Source organism: Giraffa tippelskirchi, chromosome 9 (genome assembly GCF_054371585.1).
Source record: "Giraffa tippelskirchi isolate mGirTip1 chromosome 9, T2T-mGirTip1v1.2.pri, whole genome shotgun sequence".
NCBI lineage: Eukaryota > Metazoa > Chordata > Mammalia > Artiodactyla > Giraffidae > Giraffa > Giraffa tippelskirchi.
Genome location: NC_137283.1, coordinates 105705652 through 105722968, shown reverse-complemented (window position 1 = coordinate 105722968; position 17317 = coordinate 105705652). Strand labels below are relative to the sequence as shown.

The 17317-nt window shown below is 42.5% G+C and overlaps 1 protein-coding gene across 27 annotated transcripts in view; it reads right to left on the bottom strand.

Annotated features, from left to right (window-relative positions):
- FYN (FYN proto-oncogene, Src family tyrosine kinase) overlaps positions 1-17317 on the bottom strand; it is a 209416-nt gene that overhangs the window by 106490 nt on the left and 85609 nt on the right. For 14 of the 27 annotated variants that reach the window (XM_081530570.1, XM_081530549.1, XM_081530559.1 and 11 more), the window contains one exon: positions 6849-6918. The gene's annotated coding sequence lies outside the window, so the exon portion shown is untranslated. Of the gene's footprint in view, positions 1-6848; positions 6919-9151; positions 9323-10356; positions 10440-17317 lie in introns of all 27 variants that reach the window. The other 13 variants (XM_081530555.1, XM_081530567.1, XM_081530552.1 and 10 more) reach the window with 3 other exon arrangements.

Genomic DNA, 17317 nt, shown 5'->3' with positions numbered 1-17317 from the left:
CTTGCCAAAAGAGGTTTCACCTGATTCTAATATCAAGCCTCTAGACTCAACAATTTTCAGGAAGTGAGGAGAAAGTTAAATAATCCTGTGAAGAAAACAGACAAGCTCAGAAGGCAAGACAATCTATACCACAGCCAGCCAGGGACAACTGGGAAAGTTTGAATATGGACTGAGTATTAGATAATATGGAATTATTGTTTTATTTATTATCTAATAGTATTGTGGTTATGTAGAAGAAAGTCCTTATACTTAGGAGATACATGGTGAACTATTCAGAGGCAAAGGGTCAAGATGTTTGCAACTTTCAAATGGTTTTGCAAAATTTATATAACGTATACTACATATAATATACATTATATATCATATATTTCATGTTACATATAATTATATATATTACATATATTGGGATAAAGAAGGTAAATATGGCAAACATAGACTAACGTGTGAATCTAAATAAAGGATATACAGGTATTTATCATTCTCCCAAGCCAGTACGTTTGAAAATTTTCAAAATAAAAAATTGAGATAGAATCTGGAAGAGAGAGAAGGGGGGGAAAGCCAGGAAAGAAGAAAAAAAAAGAGCAGATACTATCACTTCCTCCCCTTTACATAACCCCTTCAACATTTATATTCAAGTCAGCTTCACTGTGTGCCTTTTCATTCAACATGGTTTTATTTTTACCATGTTAATCAACTTTCATGTGTGCTCATTCAAACTGATGTAGCCACAGTCTTGGCTTCTTTGTCGGCCGACATCAAAACCAAACTTTAAACAAAGCTCCAACAGGCTGTAGAAGTGCAGCAGGTAGATAGGAAGCCTAAGCTATCATATCAAAAACTCCTAACACTGAAACCTAATTGCCCCTGTGGACGGTTTGTAAGCCAGTAAGACTAGATCAAAGGCTTTGGGTGGAGCATCCTCTTTGATCTCTTCCAAAGAGAATACACATATACTCTCTCTCCACCTGCGCTGGGCATAGACAGAGGAATGCCAGGCACAGGGTGTGGCTCTGCTGGGCCACTGAGGTCCCAGAGAGGCTGCTTCCCCTGCAGGATGCTGCAGCAGAGGTCTGGCACTATAGCAGCAATGGTACAATCCAAGGAACAGCTACTCTGAGTTCAATTTCACTGCAGTGCGTGCTCCGAAAGAAGTGGGAATGAATTCTGTGATGCCTCTAATGTGGAGAGGGACATAGAGACCTTGGATTGAGAGAGTGGGTATGAGTCCCGCTCTGCTGTACAGCAGCCACTCAACCTCAGAGCAGTGCTTCTCAGCAGGGCTGCAGTGCATGCTGCATCAGGGACAATTCTTCACTGGGCAGGCTGTCCCAGACACGGCAGGACACATACCACCCCTGCCCCAGCCATCTCTCCACATGCCAGCAGTGATTTTCTCTTTGAGAGCAGGACAACAAACATGTCCGCACTCCCAGATGCCCCCTGCCTGAGACTCAGGCTATAAGTCTCTGAGCATCAGATTTTATCTGGGCATGGCACCTGCTCCTCCACCTAAGAAGTGGTTTGGGAGGAGCAAATGCGTGGCAGCTTCTTATGAACCTAAGTGGGTTATACAAATGGTATCATCACGTGCATTCACATGTGGGCAGCCTGCCAATTAGGGGCAGAGCTGGGGGGTGGGTGGGTCCCATCACCTGGTCCTAGGTGAGATGTATGACACAATGTCAGCTCTCCAGTCATGTACTAGAATACTTGTCAGCTACTTATTCTGAAAACCTTTTCCCTCCATAAGTGGCAAATTCTGGTTTACAAGTGTTGCTGGAGGTAACAACCACAAAACAGTGTGAATTTCAGAGTGGATTCTAAGTACATGAGCTTTTGGGGCAGACAAGCGGGAGGGCAGCCTCAATGCAGCTTGTGCACCTGCTCTCATGCACACGAGAGCAGCACGCACAGGGCTGGCTTTCAACATGTCACACCGCTCTGTTCTTTAAAGCTTCCAGTGATGCTCACAAAAGGGCATCTGAGAGGCTGGGCAGGGCTGCTGCACGCAATCTGTACGCCCTGATAAAGGGGAGAATGGAACTGTGGTTCACATAGGTTAGTGTGTGGGAGCCACCTGAAGAGCTAGGCAGGAAGACAATGCCCCACCCCCTCCGAACACACACACACACACACACACACACACACACACACACACACAGGGATTCACCTGAGGCACCATAGGGCTGGGAAAAAGCAAGAATCTCAAAGAACAAAAGTGAAACCAGATAACTCACTCCGGGTCATTAGCCAAAGAACACTGAAATGGCCCACAAGAATTACCCATGGGTTGGAAAAGGGGTGCTGGAAGCAAGTAGCTTTAAGTATGTAGTTCTGCTATAGACACATACATTAAAATATTTTCCCCCAGCGTGTCGTTTTTATAGTCTCCTGTGATTCTGCTTACTATTACTTTTGGGACATTCCTCCAAATTCTATTTGTCTTAAAAACAGCAGACTGATAACGTAACGTCCCTAAATCTCTGGACGTGGCCATCTAAATGAGATCTTCCATCCTTCTCTTCTTCAGCTTCCCAGAATGCATTTTCATAGCATTCTTGCAAGAGGAAAGATTATCAGGAAAAGAAAAATGAAGGGGAGTAAAGTCGAAGGAAAGTACCAAATACCAAAGCTTTTGGTAACAAAATATTTAGGCAACAAGCACACAACCACACCCTTTCTGGGAAGATATTACTGGCCTTGAAGTTGGGTTAGAGGATCCCAAAATACACCTCACAAAAGCACAGTTACTCTCCCGAAATAGGCCCTATAATTAAAGTCTTTTCAAGTGGATTGTCCTATATCACAACTTGACATATGTTGCTTTAATCTCCCTACTTCTGCAAATGTAGCCATATCGGGCTACACAAGCTCACAACAACTCCCAGTTAAACCAGATTGTACTGTCACTAGGAAATTGATGCAAATAAACAGCCCTGTGTACCAAAATACCCAATCTCAATCATCTGTAATGAGATCTCTCTCCTCCCTAAGCACATTCTCATCACACCAGAATCACACCCTTGATTCAAAAGGATGGGCTAACCCAGATTGAAATACCGCCTCATCTCAGAGGTCATCTGAAGACAAACACATCTGAAGAAGCTGGGGCTGAAATTTAAAACATGAGCCAATCTCTTTTGTGTGAATGCCGGGACCAAGTTGTGTGAGTCTTGTTTTCAGCTTTAGCTGACAGTCCTCAGTATATGTCTTCAGACATCCATCTGTCTGAATTCATTTAGATCATTTCTGGCTTGGAGTTTGTGGTGATATAGCCTCTTAGGAGCCCTTTCAGATTTGTGATTCTTTGAACAAACTTCTTTATGTTTTCTAGTTATATATTTACATTTAATTGTATGTCAAAACATTAAAAAATTTAAACCTTCAAAATAATGAGTATCTCAGACATTGATTTTTTAAAAATTATTATTATGTCCATATAGGTTTCACAGCCTCAGCGCTACTAACATCTTGGGCAGGATCATTTCTGTGTGTGTGTGTGTGTGTGTGTGTGTGTGTGTGTGTGTGTGTATGGAGGGGGGTGTCCTGTGCATTTTAGGGTCTTTAGCAGTATCTCTGGCTTCCATCCATTAGACGCCAATAGTACACACCCACCCTCCCCCATTGTGGCAACAAAAAATGTCTTCATATATTGCTAAATGTCCTTTGCAAGGACAAAAACAACCCTGGTTGAGAACTACTGCTCTCCATTTATCTATTTATACATCTTCCCCTGGCATTGCCAGGAAAAAAAAAAGTCTAGATTTTTCAAGGCACCTATAAATTTAATTTTCAGAATTTCTAACTTGCTATGACTCATGGTGAAGAAGTGGGACCTGTAATACAGTACTGCCCAGAAAGACTTATAAACAGCACCACTGCTGTCTCAAACCAGGGGCAGGACCTGGCTTCATTTCAGTCAAGACACTGATGAGGCTGGGTTTGCTGCCACCTGATCTCTTGGATGCACCACTAGCCTCCCCACTTTTAGGAGCTCCATTCTTAGAAGACTACTGGTGAGAAATCCTTCCTGATCCAGCTACCAAGCCCTTAGTAAGGAAGGGGGTAAGGCTTGCTGTGTATTAACACCGTCTACAGAAGCGGGGACCCACTATATTCCTTCTGGGGGCTAGATTCCCTCAGAAGCTGCATTTCTAGCCCCAGACGACTCAGAGGGAGCAAATCAGGAGAGGCACCGGGCAGGGTGAGAAAGGAAAATCACATCAGGAGATGAAGAGTCAAAGAACAAAGGTGGCTTAAATTCAGCCCAGAGAAGAAGAATGAGGAAGGAGAGCATCTTCAGATATCCAGTGGGTGGTGTGTGGGAAAGTAAGTGAGCTTGTCTCCATCTGCTTAGAGAGTGACTCAAGGCCCTCGATGATTTAATAAATACTCAGCACACGCCTTCTGCAGGCCAGGTACTGCCCAGACACTGAAAAAAAAGAAGGAAGAAGACCAAGTCCTGTTCCCTTGAGCACACACTGTAGCTCAATAGAAGGTCTAGATAGCTTTTCTTCCCTCCCTCCTCTTCTCCTTCCCTTTTTCTTTCTAATAATTTGAGCTAATGTCCAGGTATTTGTCTAGTTGCTTGTTCTTTTCCCTATTAAAAAAATTAAGGTTTAGTTACCTATAGCAAAACTCACCCTTTCTGTTGTATAGCCGTGCGAGTTTTCACAAAAGCCGACAGTTGTATAAATACCAGTACAGTCAAAGCTAGCAGTTTTCTCACCCCTTTAAATTTTCCTTTGCCCTGAATTGCTTTTTAATTGGAGAAAGCTCCTCTGTGCAGTAGCAAACCCCACCTCTGAAAGAATGTGAACTCCCCTCTGTCAAGAATTATGAAGAGTTTTATTTTTTTTTGGTTAATGGAAGACTCGACCAGACAACTCCTGAGGCCATGTCCATCTCTTTGAGGCCCTGAAACTGGAGGGCTGTCACCTCCGGACACCCAATCTTAACCATTAGTTCATCTCAGTGACATGCTTGATTTTCTCCAACTTACGATAAAGGGCCTCACCCTAAAGCCAAATTCTTTTAGTCAAAGCTCGAAAATTTCTGCCCTTCATGATGATGTTTGGCAGAAACCAACAAAATTCTGTAATTATTTTTCAATTAAAAAATAAATAAATTTAAAAAACTAAATTTTTAAACTAAATTTAAAAAACATGTGTAGGAAATGTGAATAAATACGGACTTCAGTTAAAAAAAAAATTCTGTCCAGTAACTGAATCTCTGTGAAGCCTGAATAATAAGCATAGACAAAAAAGTCCAAAGAAAGGTTTGGAAATGAGAGCCTTAACATGGTAACTGAGATCTAAACCAAGGGTACCATCTCCTTCTGATCTTTCTCTTCCCATCGTTTTGATTCAAAATAACATTAACTCTCAAACCAACCAAAGCTAAAACAATGTGATCACACCTGGCTGCAAAGGTGGCAGGAAGGGGAGTTAAGGTTTAAGAACGGGTTGACAGGGTGAGAGAAGAAGGCAAATGTCTCGAGGCTTCCCCCTGCTTGCTATGCAGCGGATGCTGGAGAAGGGACTGTGGTGACCAGCTGTCATGTCCCTTGTGACAGCAAACAGGGGGTGACTAGCCCCTCTTCAACGTCCCTTCTTCTGGAAGATACGCACACCTTTTGCTGGCTTAATCTCAATGGCAAATATCCAGTTTCCAAACAAGGGTGTTCTGTTATCCAGAATAACTGCTTTTCACAGACATAGACTTGTGGTTGCCAAGGCGGAGGGAGGGGTCGGGAGATTGGATTAGTAGATTTAATTATTATGCATAGGATGGATAAACAACAAGGTCCTACTGTATAGCCTAAGGAACTAAATTCAATATCCTGTGATAAATCATAATGGAAAGGAATTTGAAAAAGAATGTGCATATATATATATATATATACATGAAAATATATATGAATGTGTGTATACATATACATGAAAATATATATGAATGTGTGTATACATATACATGAAAATATATATGAATATGTATATATGTGAAAAAATATATGAATGTATATATATGTGAATATATATATGAATCACTTTGCTGTATGGCAGAAATTAACACAACACAGTAAATTAATTATACTTCAATAAAATAAATTTAAAAAAACTGCTTTACTGAGCGTCCCTGCACTACCTAGCTTGCTTTATTCTCACAACAACCCTAGGAGGTAGGTAATATTATAAGCCTTATTTTACAGATGAGGAGATTGAGGCTCAGTGAGGTTATATAACAAATGGTAAGTGTAGAACTTGGGTTTTAACCCATGTCTCCTGTCCTTTTGACTACTGCTAGCAAGGTCTTCTGGCTGATTGCTGAGTTTAATGTTCCTGGTCTCAGACCACTGCTCTGCTGGTCCCAGGCTGGGACGAGGCAGGCTGGATTCTTAATTCCCTTTCATGTCCCATTCCCCAAGCAGCTAACTGCTTGTTTCTGTCTCATTTCAACAAATAGACCAGAAGGATCTCTCTGCTCTGGAAACCTAAAAACATTTATTTTCACTTCTTTTGGTTTGCAAGTTAATTACTCTCATATTCCATGGGTGGCTTAGAACATAAGCTAAATGGTCCAGGGTACTCTTAATCCTGCATCTGGAAGGTTTCCTAAAATCTAGATTTATTATATCTTAGAAAACCCCATACTGCTTAATAACACCAGCAATGACAAGAAAAAATGTCATATTGTCAGAAAACACCAATTGAGTGTCATGTTTAATTATAAAATCCAGTTTTTCAAGTGTAGAGCAGATTTAAAAGATGCAGAGACAAAGCCATGGCTTCCCTTTATGAGCACCACGTACTTCACAAGGCATCAGAGATAAAGGCAGCGACACTTACCAAAATTTCCCCCAACGATCACAAACTTTATATATACCACATGTCTTCTAATACATCTGCTGGACTGGTCCTGAAAAATACCACAACAAAAGGAAAAATGCATCATTAGGCAGAAGCAATTACGTATATATTGTGTTTCCCTTCTGGGCACCCATCCATGGACCAAACTCTTGTTGCCATGCCTCACAGTGCACACAGTAGGAAGACATTCAGTCAACATCGTTTGAACCAATTGATGAATCATAGTGCCACCTTGCTTGTAGAACACAGGATCAGCTAATATTATTTCATCTCTAACTGGCAGTCTTTGGGGTTCTAAATATGTGGACAGGACACCTAAACATTGTATATTCAGCTGATGAATTACTGAAGTTACACAAAGAAATGTTCCCCTCTTTTATTTCTCCTCAAAGAGTGAATGCTCAGTCAGTGGGGCTGACCACCTTCCTATTCAGTCATCCTGTCTATCCACGGGGGACTGATGTGATACGAGCACAGTTCCTGCCTTGCTGGAGCTTGGAGCCCAGCAGCTTTCCCCAGCTGGTCCAGAGGAGCCGAGAATCTCTGAAGGTGTCAGGGCCGGTAATTCCCTAAGTACAGGCACTTGGGTGACCTGTGTAGGTGAGGACAGTTATAGTAAGAGTTGCTCTGCCCTCCCAGAGGTCTCACAGATGTGAAGCTGTGGTTTCGGAGTGGGTGGGTCAAGCAGATAGAGCAGTAAAACTCCATCTCCCTCACAGAGTGATGTCTTTGCATGTGATTTTGGAGATGTCAGCCCCTCTGGGTACCACCCAGGGGGGTTTACTCAATACCTGGCAGCATATTCCACTCTGGGCCCTCCTGAGTCTGTGATCAGGAGGAACTCTGGTCCTTCAGTCTTAACAGCCTTCTTCTCCGAATTACAGCACTTCAGGATTCCTGTGTGTCTTTTGCCAAGAACTGCCCACCCACCCACACACAAGATAACAAAATAGTTCTTCCTTTTCAATGTAGACAGCATAATGATTTTCTCCACTGAACACCATGTATAAGGGCACTGTGACCATTTGCATTGGCAGAAATTCACCGCCGACAGATAGCATCTTCCATGCCCTGACGTCATGTCAAGTGACTTGCAGGATGAGTGGGGGTGTACCCTCCCTCCCCAGTAACTAAGACAGTGATCAGACAGCCACTCAAAGAACGATGGCTAGACTTGGCACACTCTTCTATACTTAAGGACATGTAAACCCACTTCATGTGAACTCGTTCTCTTTGAGTCACATTAGGTATACGGCATTAAATAAAAATAGCTGAATGAGAATCCAGAAGGCAGCATGACTTTAATCTTTTGTTTCAAAAATGGCAATGTAAACAACCTCAAGAATAAATAAATAAACAATAAGGTGGTTTGTAGGTGCTCCCACACCACACCTAGTACTGCAAGTACTTTTTGTTTCCACTGCTGTATCATAGACTTCCCTCAGCTCCTGCTTTAAAGGTAACATTCTTGTTATGCACTGGATACAAGTATCTCTGATACAGTTTTTATTTGCATGGGGCCATTTCCTCTTCCTTCTTCCTAACAGATCTCCAGCCACAGTCCTTGGGGGCAGGTGACAGCACTCCCAGCTGGGGTGGGGTGGGGGCCTGCATGGTCTAAGGCTTTGCAGTGTGCCCAGCAGCAATGTCAGCATCACCTGGGAGCTTCTGAGAAATGTCAGCTCTGAGGTCTTGCCCCTAACCTACTGAACCAGAAGCTGTTTTGCAAGATCCCAAGTGACCTGTGAGCATGCTACAGTTTGAGATCCACTGATCTAAGGGAAACTCATTCCTGTTGCCAGTGACTGGTTCAAGACTGGGCATGTGATCCTATCCAGGCCAACAACAGATGCAGAATGTTTTGCTGGGAGCTTTTCCTCATTCTTCTGGGAGAAAGTCCCTCCTTCTGAATGCCGTGTGGGAGGTGATGTCTGGGACTTCTGTAGCTATCTTGCTCCAACAAGATAAAGTTGGCCCACAGAGGACACAAAGACAGAAGAAACACAGGAAAGTAGAGTTGGGGTGTTTGCATTCAGTCAACCCTAAAGTCTGCAAAGCTACTGGACTTTCAATAGATTTCATATTGCACAGACCTCCTTAAATTGGATAGTCAATTGTCTGCAGCTGGAAAGCATCCTGACTGAACATTCCCCAGTAAGTATTATAAAAGGAATAGAATGCCAAGGCACCATGCTGAGCCACACAGTGAAGGGCCCCAGACAAGTCAGTGCATCGAGAGACCAGAGCAACAGTTCAGAGGCCTCTTTTGTTCAGGAACTGACCCAGTAGTATTTCTGGTTCTGTCAAGCATTATTCGCTCTGCACATTTCCAAAAGCTTTCCCAATCAGCCAGTCTGAATGATCAACCAGAGGAAGTGCTGAATGCTTTCCAAATTCTTTTAACCAGAGTGGTCAACAGTTGCCTTCTGCAGAAGTCACATGGATGTCATTTCCTGCAAAGACAATGGGAAACTAATTGCTCAGCCCCAGACTCTCATAGAGCAAACAACCTGTGATATGTAATTACTGAAGGGTAAATAAGGAAAAGCTTGAGGCTCTCAGAATCTGCTCTGGATGCACGCCAATAACTTGGAGAGATAGAGAATGAATGAATGAATGAATGGGAGAGAGACAGCTGCTCTGGGAAAAGATTTAAAGGGCTAGCAACTTAGGCAGCTGCCCACACTACTTTTATATATCATTGGTACTTATTAGAGACCTTTCTGAGGAAAGCAAATAGATCTGTTATTATATAAACCCAGGGTTTCCCTGGTGAATCAGCTGGTAAAGAGACTGCCTGCAATGCAGGACCCAGGTTTCATTCTTGGGTCGGGAAGATTCTCCAGAGAAGGGAATAGCAACCCACTCTAGTATTCTTGCCTGGGGAATTCCATGGACAGGGGAGCCTGGTGGGCTACAGTCCATGGGGTCAGAAAGAGTCAAACACAACTGAGTGACTAACACTTCACATTATAAAATAGAAACCCTTACATGGCTCTGGTGTCATTTTGCTTCATATATAGGAATTATGTAGTCAAGGAGAACTGAGTGTCTAAACAGACGTTTTCTCTTTAGTATCATAGCTTCGCAGCCACACCAGGATATTTTGGGGGACAAGGTTGTTGTTTTGGCGTGACACAGAATGTGTTTTCTATCATGGAGTGAACACTAGTTGTCTTTCCACAGAAGGGTCCTCAGGTTCCATCATCCCAAGTTTCTCTTTCCCTCTAAACCTTTGTCCTTTCTCTTCTCTGGTACCTCATACATTTCCACAGCTCCAACTAACACCCTTTGTTCTTAGTTTCAAACTACATCTCTCAAGCTGTCACTCCTGTTCCCAGTCCCACCACTGCGCTCTATACAGAAAGTACCTTGAAAGCAGAGGCTCTGTATTGGTCACTGATATATTTCCATGCTCAGGGCAATGGCTGGCACTAAGTATCGCATTTGTTGAATGATTGTTGAATGAATAAGTGAAAGGCCTTACTCAGATCCTTAAGGTGCCCCACAGATGTTCTTGCCATCACCTTCTACCTGGCCTCTCTGCCTCTGGTCTCTCCTTTTCTAACTCTGTTGACAGAAAGCAAAGTTTTGGATTATAGATCATGCACTGATCATGTCAGTCCTAGAATGACTCAGTTGGGAACGATTTACCAGTCTAGTTCTACACTTTACAGGTGATAAACTACTCCCAGTGAGGTCAGGAGACTTGCTTAAGGATTTATGAGGAGTGGGTGGCAGAGACAGATATATAACTCAGCCTGCTGACCCACAGCTCTTGCTAGTCTGCCACTGGGTCAAAACCCTCTGTACAGAAAACAAAAACAAACAAACACAAAGAAACACACAAACAAAAACCAAAAAACCTTCCACAGTCTTTCAGCAGAACGGAGCACAGGGCTAGACATACAGGAAGTTCTCAGTATTTGCAGACTGATGGACTAGATAAGTGAATGGGTGCTTGGCACAGGCCAATGGGAACCTTCTTAAGTGAAAGGTAACACCCCAGTACAATGAGCAAGGAAGGGCTCTGAACCTTTGGCCCCTGCAGCACCTCTTAGCCACCCCCTAGGAACCTTAGGGTAGTGACACGGTTAGAAAGGCTTACACAGACTCACACTCTTCAGCTTTGCACTCCAAGTCAACCATCATCATTTCAGACCCAACTCAGCCTTATCGCCCATTTCTTTTTTCTCCCTCATGCCCAGCCTTACCAAAGCATTTACTGTTCCCAGCACCTGTGCCTCCTCTGGGCCTTCACCTGCCCTGTTCTTCCCTCCCACGAACACTTATCTCCACCTGCAAGAATGGTGACCCAACCTACCCCTCGAGCCCAACTGAAACATAAATCCCTCCCTGAAGTTCTTGTCAAATACACTGGAATTCATCTCACCGTTTACACCTCTACCAGAAATGAGCCAGATCCTTGAGCCAGGAACTTACTCTAAATCTATCTTTGAATCGCTGACACCTTGCCTGGCCCACTGCCTCACACAGAGGAGGCACTTCTAGTCATTTTGTTGCATTCACAGGGCTTGATCCTTTTTTAGTTCACCTCTGTGACCACATTAGCTAGTTTTGGAACGGGGATCCCAAGTCTTCCTCTAGCTGGTGCGGGCTGATAAAGCCAGCATGCTTGCAGGGCCCACCCATTAAGGAGCAGCTGTTTTGAGTCTCTGCTGTCTTATTTTCAAAAGCAAAGGAAAGGGGACAAGGGCTGGAGAGGGTGACTTCCCCTCCCCTCCATTGTTCTCCTGTGGCTACGGCTGTCCTGTGTGGTGTGAGGTGCAAGCTGGGCATGTGGCAGTGTTCCCTGCAAGTCCAAAGTCAACGGTCTGCAAAACTAAGGAGTTACAATCGGCAGGATGATGCATTAAACGAGCAAGTGAGCAAACAAGGCCCAATCGCAAGGAGGAGGATGGGAAGCAAAAAACAGAGTTCCCTAGGAAACGGGCCTGCTTCATGGGGGAGGCAGAGGGGTGATCCGAGCAGGCGACGCTGGCCTGCCTGCTCTCCCTGTCTGCAGGGGCCCTGGTCCTTCTGGCTTTACCACCACAAGTTGGGGAGACTCAAGCGAGGCTGTGGTGGCTGTTTGCTTTATTATTTGCTGGAGCGGGAGTAAAGGGTGGAAGAAAAGAGTGATGGGTAGACAAAGAGATGAGCGTGGAGGGCCCTCAGCAGCACAAAGGGGTTACCGACCCCAGGATGAGAGGGCAGGAAGGTCGGACTGGAAGGGGCCGCTGCTTCTCTCTCACTAGCCGTTGCCAGGATGAGGGGCACTAAAGCTCATGGAGCAGCAGGGCACCCCCAAACCAGCAAATGAGCTTATCCTTGCCTCCCAGGAGGTGGCTCTCAGGTACATATTTTGGGCTCCTGGGCACCAATGGTTGGGCTGAGTCATGCAAAGGAGTGGTCCGAGGGCCTGGGTAGGGCTCCCCGTAACCTCTATCAACCCCAGCAGTAAGAGTAGTAGTAGTAAAAAAAAAAAAAAAAAAGAGTAGTAGTGATATAATTTCTTCTCCTCCTTCACATAATAACAATTTATTATACGCCATTAATTTGTAATACATTATTAATAATTATTATTTATGATAATGATTATTGTTATATTTAAACCCCAATGCTGAAGGTTTATTTGGGAAAGAAAGAAATGAAGTAAATGCCACTGCAATAAATAGTTGACTGTCAGGAGGAAAAAGATTCTGCTTCCATAAGGTATAAGAGAATGAAGTATATATAAGAATTATGTCTTTCTTTTCTTTTGGGCAAGGAGTTTCTATCAGGTGACCACAGTCCTTAGGTATCAGGTAAAAATAAAACAGAAACTCTGTTTCGTGGTATACTTACTTCTGATTTCCCCGGTAAAGAAGCTATTTCTAGTGATTTGCAATCCTGAGTCTGAACAAAAACACTGCTTTGCTATGATGCAGCTGGACAAGTCCCCAAGCTCTCTTCCAACCTGATAACCACTCTCAAGACCCTCTAAAACAGACATTCTGCAGTGGCTCCTGAGAAGGCCCTGGATATGCACACAGTATCACCATGCTGCCAAGATCAAGGTTAATAATGATGTCTGCAGAGTCCCTGAAATGTAGGCTGGCTAGAATATTAAAATCCCAGAATCCTGGGGCTGAATGGAATGTTAAAGAATATCTAGTCTGGTAGTCTTTAAGCTATTTTTTTTTTTTTTTTTTTAGTATAAAACCTTGTGCAATCACATGCAGATGTGTGTACATGTGCATTTTCAACACTTATGCTACACTCCCAACATATTAGACAAAAGTAGAACAGAACAGCTCTGGTTCAAGGAGGAAAGGACTCAAAACACCACCACCTTGGCCATCCTCCTGTCCCACTCAGTACTTCTGGGGAACTTAGAGCTCTAAGAACACTGGAGACCCCAGAACTAGACTCCTATCCCATCCAACATCTGCATCGTGTCCTCAACATCTCTTCCAGTCATGGTTCTCCATGTGGCAACATGGCAAAGCCAATGCCTCTAATATTTCTCTACCAAGGACCTGTTTTACCTAAATCTGAGGATCCCATGTTTTGAACCACTTCATCTCTTCTAAAACTTGCATTTTTGAAGGACTAACTAATTTATTTGCCAGACCCTTACTTAGACCCAGGGAGACCTCAACTTAAACCTTAGCCCTGCTAAGCTTGGCAAATGTGGGAAAATTCCTTAATAATGTGAAGCAGTAAACCCAGTAGAAGCTTTGCTTCTCTTCCTTTGCTTTTTACTTCAAAACACATCTCCATCAAAAATATCAAATATCTAGGAATAAGTCCAATAAAAGATGTGTAAGAAAAAATAAATTTAGAAAAAGAATTAAAAGTAAATTTTAAAATGTGTAAGACCTTAACACTGAAAACCATTAAAAACATTATTGAGAGACATTAAACACCTAAATAATAAAGGGTTATGCTGTATACATGGATTAAAAGTCTCAGTATTTTAAAGATGTCAGTTCTCCCCTAAATTGCATCTTGAGTGCAATTTTGATAAAAAAAAAAAAAAGTTTTCTTTTTCTGGCAGAAGTTGACAAGCAGATTCTATAATTCACATGGAAATGCAAAGTGCCCCAAACCAAGATAATCTTCAAGAACAACCACAAAGCTGGAAGACTTACTCCATCAGATACCAAATTTCATTATAAAATAACAGTAATTAAGACAGTGTGGTATTTGTATCATAGACAATTAGACCAACGGAACAAAGAAGAAGGTTCAAAAATAGACCTACAGATAATCACCTGATTTATGACAAAGATGATACTGAAGTTCAATAAATGGAGCTGGGTTCACTGGGTATTATGGGTTGATTGTGTTCCCCCAAAAGATATACTGAAGTCCTAACCGACCCCCCACCCCCCCAGTACCTCAGAAGGTGACATTATTTGGACATAGGGTCACTGAAGATGTAATTAGTTAAAATGATGTTATAGCAGATGAGCATGCACCCTAAATTCAATATGACTGATTCCTTTTTAAGAAGAAAGAAATTTAGACACAGAGATACAAGGGGAAAAAGTCAATGTGACAATGGAGGCAGCAGTCAGAGCAATGTAGTCACAAAGCAAGGAATGTCAAGGATTTCTAGCCATCACCAGAAGCTAGAAAGAGGCGAGGAAGGGATCGTCCTCAGAGCCTTTAGAGGGAACATGACTCTACCCACACCTTGATTTCAGGCGTCTGGCCTCTAGAACTTGAGAGGATCACTTCCTGTTGTCTTAAGCCACCCAGTTTGTGGTACTTTTTTAGGGCAGCCCTAGGAAATGAATACATTGTTTATCTGTAAGGAAAAAATGAATCTTAATCTTTACTTTACATGTGCAAGTCCATACCAGACAGATGGTGGAAATAAATGTGAAAAGTCAAATAATAAAACTTTTAGAAGGAAACAAAGAATACCTTCAGATCTTCTGACAGGTAAAGAGTTTCAAAAAATAAAACACAAGAAAGTGTTAACCATGAAGAAAAAATATGATAATTTAGACTGTATTAAATTTAAGCATTCTTTATCAAAACACCTCAATAGGATCAAGGTAGGCCACACAGTGAAGAAAATAATTGCAACATATATATCCAGCAAAGAACTCCTACAAGCCCATAAGGAAAAGGCAGACTACCCAACACAAAAATGGGCAAATACTTGAGAAGAAATTTCACAAAAAGGAAATCTAAATGGCCAATAAACATATAAGAAGATGCTCTCAGATATGCAGGTGATACCACTCTAATGGCAGAAAGTGAAGAGGAACTAAAGGGCCTCTTGATGAAGGTGAAAGAGGACAGTGAAAAAGCTGGTTTAAAAATCAACATTCAAAAAACTAAGATCATGGCATCTGGCCCCATCACCTCATGGCAAGTAGATGGGGAAAAAGTGGAAACAGTGAAAGATTTGATTTCCTTGGACTTCAAAAATCACTGCAGCCATGAAATTTAAAGACGTTTGCTCCTTGGAAGAAAAGCTATGACAAACCTAGACAGCGTATTAAAAAGCAGACATTACTTTGCTGACAAAGGTCCGTATGGTCAAAGCTATGGTTTTTCCAGGAGTCATGTAGGGATGTGAGAGTTGGACCATAAAGAAGGCTGAGCCCCGAAGAACTGATGCTTTTGAGTTGTGGTGTTGGAGAAGACTCTTGAGAGTCCTTTGGACTGCAAGGAGATCAAACCAGTCAATCCTAAAGGAAATCAGTCCTGACTATTCATTGGAAGGTCTGTTGCTGAAACTGAAGCTCCAATACTTTGGCCACCTGATTCAAAGAGTTGACTCACTGGAAAAAACCCTGATGCTAGGAGAGATTGAAGGCAAAAGCAGAAGAGGGTGACAAAGGATAAGATGGTTAGATAGCATCACCGACTCAATGGACATGAATTTGGGCAAACGTCAGGAGATAGTGGAGGACAGAGGAGCCTGGCGTGCTGCAGTCCATGGACTAAACTAGTTGGACTAGTTTAGTTATCAAAAAGTAAATTAGAATCACAATGCCTTACCAAAACACACACCTACCAGATAGGCAGAGACAAATGACAAAATGACAGAGACAAAAACTGCAAAGTCTTGGTGACAACATGGAGCAACTGGAACTCTCATACTACACTGATGAGAGTGTAAATTGATACAGACACTGTGGAAACCTGGCAGGATCTATATCAGAGCTGGACACACCTATGTCTCATGACCCAGGATCTCACCATCAAGGAATCTCTCTTACAGCAACATTAAAGGTACTCACTCACTGGCACATACAGGAGTGTTCCTAGCAGCACTGTGCTGAACCCAGCCCAAAGCCCACGTATAACAGAAGGGTTAAATAAACTTTGGGAGAGTTATACAATATATTACATGGCAATGAGGGTGAACAAACTACTACTCAATAACAAGAAGGATTAATTTCCCAAATGTAATTTTGAGAGAAATACAAAAATACATCCTTAAGATTTTATTTATATAAAATTCAAGACAGACAACTCAACCTATGTTAGAAATCATGGTACAATAGTTACCTTTGGTGGGATTTTGGGACTAGAAAGGGGTCTAAGGGGCTTTGCAGCTTGGGTGACATTCTTTCTCCATCTGGTTCCTGGTTACAGGGGTGTGTTCACCTTATGAAAATTCATTTTCAGTGCAATTAACAAAGTGTGCACTTTTCTATATGAATGTTAATACTTCAATTTAAAAAAAAACACTCAGTGGTTACTGTAGTGAAAGCAGAGACAAAGCAGAACTCTTATAAGCGCTGAAAGCAAAAGAGTGCAGCAATTTAATTTAAGCAAGATAATTAAAAAATTTGCTTTGCTAAAAGCTTAAAAGTACCATTTCATTTCGCTGGGGTTTTTTTATTCACTTAAGATGACTGTCATGCCCAAGTTATTTTTCTTATTGTATGTTAAGACAGCATGAAGTAAACAGCTTCAAAATAAAGTAACACAAATCATTTTAATTTGATCTGATTGATTTTTAAGGTGAAAATTCAGACATTCAAGCCTAATTTTTTCACACCTATTAAAAAAGTTTCCTGGGGTTTTGGTTTATAGTCTATAGCATCTCTGGAGGGGGAAGCCCTAAGCATAAAATGTGGTCTCTCTATGTAGCACACAATTCGTGCTCCACATCCCCACCCTTCAAAGTTACCCCAAGACATCAGCTCAGCTCGCCTGAGTCTTGCTGTGGATTAATGTATAGTTTTCACTCAACAGTATGGAATATTGAAGATAACTCCCAGGACACCATTCCTGCCTTTGTCCATTTCCAGGCTCTTCAGATTTCCATTGTGGATACACATGGTCACGAGGCAGACTCCTGACCTTCCTCAGAGCAGCCAGCATCACATACATGGAGAGAGAATTCTGTCCCCAGTCTCGGGGGGGCAGCTTGACCTCAGCAGCTGGTCAGAGTCTGTGCAGGGCTGGCTCATCACCATTAGACATGGGCT